Consider the following 6,000-nt stretch of genomic DNA (forward strand, 5'->3'; position numbering starts at 1 on the left):
AATATCAAGGATTAGAATGGGATTAAGTATTTTCATAATCTTTTGGATATATGAACTAAGAAAGAAAATATAGGAATGGTGAAAATAATAGAACGGAAGAGTTTGATTTATAATGGAAGTATCAGATAGAGTAATCGAGGCAGATCATCGCATTTAATTAAAGAGATCCTAAATTCCTTAAATCTCGAAGAATCTGATCTTATAGATTTCTAAGATTTTCTGTAGAATCCCTTGAATTCCGGAATTCAACCCTGACTCTGTCAAAAGTTAAGACGAATCTTTACTTTTCCTATTTCAATCTTTTGCGATAACTTCACTCAGACGCTTCAAGTAATCGAATCGTTTTATCTAAATTGCTCACTAATGATAAAACTCAAATTTCTAACTCGTATTCGTCATGAAAACATACTTATTATCAGCCATGATGATCCCACTCAAATTTCGGGACGAAATTTCTTTAACGGGTAGGCACTGTGACGACCCGGGAATTTCCGACCAAATTTAAACTTAATCTTTATATGGTTTCGACATGATAAGCAACGTCTATTAAACCGAGTTCCAAAATGTTTGAACTATTATTCATGAATGCATTTAACCTTTAACCATTTCCGACGATTCACGAATAATGGTGTGTAAATAAAAATGTAAATAAAAATATATATAAAGATAAAAATAAGTATATATAATAAATTGAATTAATAAACTACAAATCAATCAATTGAATTAAAAATGTAATGTATTATTTATAAAGTAAATTAAACTATTATTAAAATGAACCTTAATATATGTATAAATATGAATTATGTACATAATTAATATCTTATGTATGTTGTGATATATATAATATATATAAAAATTTCTGTTAATATTAATGTTAGTAGTGGGGGTATTATTATATAAATATGATGTGTGATAAATGTAAATTGTTATAGTAGCAATATTATTATTACTTGCATTATTATTACTAATATTAATATTAATATTTGTATCATTAATGAAATTATTTTTTAGTACAAATTATATATATATATATATAAATTGGTATGAATAAGTTGATATATATAATTTGATATATTATTATTATTATCAATGTTATTATTATTATTAATAATATTAGTATAATTGGTATTATTGTTATTAACTATAACTATATTATACATCTATGGTAATTGTTATTATTATCATTAGTAACATTATCATTACAATCATATTATTATAAATTTGTATGTACAATATTAAGAGCAATATTATTAATGTTATATATCTACTAATAACATTAATTTTAACCTATAAAAAAATATATAAATGTAAGAGTTATACATATAAAGAAATATATAAATACAATATATATATATATATATATATATATATATATATATATATATATATATATATATATATATATATATATATATATATATATATATATACAATTATATATTAGGAAATCTTATTATTCATTTATATATATATTATTATTATTATTATTTCATTAAAATACTTATACATATTAATATAAGTGTTATTATTATCATTAATAATATTAATGTTATCACTTCATTATTATTATTATTATTATTATTATTATTATTTCTATTATTACTATTATTTTGTTTCATTAAGATTAGTTACTAAAAATTTGTATAATTAATGTTATTATAATAAAATTTATTATTATCATTAATATTTATGATTATTATTAAAATAATTATTAGTTATTAATATATATATATATATATATATATAAAATAAGTAAAAAAAAAAGAAAACAGATTACATGTATATATATATCACCATCAGTTTTTTTGTTATTTTTATTTTTTTCTATATTCTTTCTTTCTCGTGAGCATATGTCGAGCCATTTTTTTTGCATAAAAAAAATAACCAACTCACTTTATGGAAGATGTCAATCGAATTTTTCATATGTATCAAAGATAAATCCTTTTAACTGTCATCATTTGAGGAATGAAACGAAAACATGAGAGAACAATTTATTTTTTTATTTTTCCTTTCAAGCGACCCTCTGCATCTTCACTTTTTGGCCAAAATCAATAATCGAAGCAATTAACAAAATCTAAGAATGCAGTCGAGTTAGGAATCTTCTAATGAAACTATCTGCAAAATATCAAGCTTCAATTCGTTGTAGCCATTGTGAATTTTCAAGTTAAAGATATTTATCAAAAAGTCAAACAAATCGTTCATCCCAAAATTCGAGTTCGTTTTAATGTTTCAAGTTCAATTAACGATTTTAAAAGTTTTTATGATCGAATTGCAAAATATTTCGTGTAGAAACATTGGTCTAAAACCATCTAAAATCGAAGATCACTTTTTTTTATACCCGCGACTGTCCAACAGCTTTTATTTTATTTTATATATATATTTTTTTTCTTCTTCGATTCATTGAACAAGGTATATATTATAAGTAGTTTATGTTTATACTGCAAAACTTAGTTGATAGTAATTGTGATGTTTGATAATTTTTTGTCGATCAAATTCTTTGAAGAAGAAGAAGAATTTAGTACAGATATATTCGGGTCTTATTTAACTGGGTGTAATATAAATCAAGAAAAACGGATATGGTTCAATGGTTATGAGTGTTGATGTGTGTAACAACTCTGGATTTTCCAACGTTTATTTATTAATAATTGTTATTATTAATACGTGTGATAAAACGAATGTATGTTATTACATTTACATGTTGCCATGATTGCCCGTACTTGACTTTAAATGCCCGAAACGTCTTTGTGACACACGAAACTTTCACGAATAATATTTTTAGAATATTATTTACATTCATGATTTATTTTATTAATCATTTTAATTAACTAAAGTTATTAGTTAATTACTTGGGCTTTAATTGGATTTATTTGTTAATTAATTGAACTTGGGCTTTATTAGTGTAATGGACTCATGATATTGGGCTTATAAGCCCACCCTACATTTTAAGTGGACTAACTAGCCTACTCTTGCATGTAAGTATCAAATTAAATGGAAACTAGTTAGTTAAGAACAATTGGAATCTTGTTAGCTCATAATCCCCATGAAACCCCATCTATTAACCACTCTTTTCAAGCTTTTCATGCAAGTGACCAACAAACAAATCCCTTCCCCTTTACCTTGTGCTGGCCGTGGCCTTTTGTGGCCATTAGAAGGAGTTTTAATTTTTTTACCACTACATTTACTTGCATTTTCTCTCATTCCAAAAAACACTCTCATACTTGCAACTCTTTTACTCTCTTTTTCTCTCTAAACTTAGTAAGTATCTTGAACATTTTCTTCTTTTCTTTCCTTCTAAAACCGATTTCTACATGAACATCATCATCATTCTTTTGTTTAATGTTACTTATCTTTGATTATTATTTACTTACTTGTAATTACTAGTTGTTGTTTGGTTACTTACTAATTACTAAGAAGCAAACTTTCTAGTTTGATTCTTCACTTTATCTTGTTCATAACAAGAACATACAAGGATTAAACTTTATAGTTTATGTTCTACATTTAAAGATTTAAAAGATCAAAGTTCATGTGTTGAAAGCGTACTTGTGATTCATGAAGTAAACTTTAAAGTTTACTTTCCTTAAAGATCAAGCTTAGGCTTGAATCTTTAAAGTATGCAACCCATGAACTTATTAACTTGTTTAAATTAGTTTGTTATTTCATTTACTTGCACTTTAATTTCATGTTTGTTAGTTTAAATGGTCAAGTATTACAAGTTAGTCTTGATCTCATACTTTCTTGAACTAAGATTAACTTTAAAAGTTCAAGAACATGTAAGTAAACTTTCTATTATTATAACTTGGTACACTTATGTTAGATCTAGACTTTTGAGTCTTGGATCTTCAAGATCAAACTAAGAACTATGTTCTACAACTCAAGATCATGATTTCATAAGTTTACTTTCAAGTTTGTAACTTATTATTAGTTTTAAAGTTCATGTATGTGTTAGATCTAAGACTTTGATGTAACCTTGGTTCATCAAACTTCATACAACTCTTAAGTGAGTTGTGCTACATGTCTTAGACCTACACTTGTGTCATAATAGTTAAAACTTGGTTAATATTACTTTTACATTTCATGTATGTGTTAGATCTAAGACTTTGATGTAACTTTGGTTCATCAAAACACTTGCAACACTTAAGTGAGTTGTGCTTCATGTCTTAGACTTGCACTTGGGTTATGATGGTCAAACCTTGGTGAAAATTATGCAAACACATCAACGAGTTGTACACTTGAAGCTACATCCATCAAGGATAAGAACCGTGATAAGCATCGAACACCAAGAACCACCGGAACCTACTGACCTGTCTGTTTTCTGTATTCTGGGTCTAATCAGTAAGACCTGGGCTGTTGTGATTATAATTTTCAAATATCTCTGTTCGAGTAGATAATTTTCATATAGGACTCGTCTTAATCTGAGTTACGGTTTAGGATTTATGGCCCTCCGATCGTCACTATGTCCTTTTAACGTTGTGCAGAAATTTCTGACCTACTCGCACTTAGACCGTCGCCACAGTCAAACGAAGACGAGTTTGCTTCTGTAAATTTTACCACACTTAAAGGACTCATATACAGAGCCATGGCCACTGGTCTCACCTTAATTTAGTAAGGTTAGAGGCCGTGGTGACTGATCGAAGTCAGCCTTTGTTTTAAACTACTTTCATAAACCAAACTTACTTTACACCTTTTGTTAAATGATGAATTATGATGACCTTTAAGACCTTATTTACATACTTTTAAACCTATTTGGACAATTTACTGACTTAGTACTATTTGACTTAGGTTGAGGACCCATTTGGACAACCTTCATTACTTGCTTACTTTCCGAGTCATACTTTACCGCTACTTTATCATTGTGAGTTATAGCATCCCTTTTTACTTTAACTATTTGGGACTGAGAATACATGCGCATTTTATGTTTTACATACTAGGCACGAGTACTTAAACTTATATATGTGTGGGTTATACAACGGAATAAACATTCCCTTAGCTCGGTAACGTTTAATCATTGGTTTTTGAACCGTGAACGCGAATCTTAGATATGGATCCATAGGGTTTGACATCCCCACTCGGGCTAGTAGCGCTAGCATTTAATGAGTGTTTAATACTTCGTAAACATACGCACTTGCCAAGTGTACTTTCAGGGGGTGTAAACGTTAAGTTAGTTACCAAGTGCCCACGGTTAACATATACTTTATCATACTGCTTTGAAACGCTCTTTGTAGCACTGAAATCTCGTGGCCTACCTTACATACTGTTATACTTAAACTATAGCTCACCAACCTTTGTGTTGACATTTTTAAGCATGTTTTTCTCAGGTGGTTAAGGTTATTTGCTTCCGCTGTCGTGCTAGTCGTGCCGTAGACACCCGCTGCTCTAGTGTTATCACCGCATGAACTGTTTATCTTGCATTCAAACTTTAATACTTTTAAACTATGTTTTGTAACGACCTAAGGGTCGCATACATTTATTCATGCTTGCTATTCATAGAAGCATACTGTTGGTGTAAAACAATTGACGTCGGTTATGACGTCACCTTTTTATCATGAATGCAACTTCTTTTATTACAGCATGTAGTACTTAACCTTGTAATGATCCTGTTGTTGATGATTCGTACACGATGGTTTTGTACGGGGCATCACAATGTGTGTACGGGAGGTCACGGGTTCGAATTCGATTCAGAACAATTCTTTTTAAAAGCTTAATTGGAAGGTAGTTTTCATTACAAAAGTTATTATTATTGTTATTATTATTATTATTACTAACCTATTAATTTTTGTCATGTTTATTATTAAGATTTTGAGATTATTAATAATTGTAGTATTAGTACTATTATAATTACTAGTATTATAACTACTATTAGCATTATAATTATTACTATCACCATTATCATGATTAGATTTGTAAATATTAAGACATAACTATTACTAATATTTTTATAAGTATTATTAATATTATTGCTAATTTTATCATTTAGGTATTATTAATATTATTACTATGAAA

Source organism: Rutidosis leptorrhynchoides, chromosome 8, assembly GCF_046630445.1.
Source record: "Rutidosis leptorrhynchoides isolate AG116_Rl617_1_P2 chromosome 8, CSIRO_AGI_Rlap_v1, whole genome shotgun sequence".
Lineage (NCBI taxonomy): Eukaryota > Viridiplantae > Streptophyta > Magnoliopsida > Asterales > Asteraceae > Rutidosis > Rutidosis leptorrhynchoides.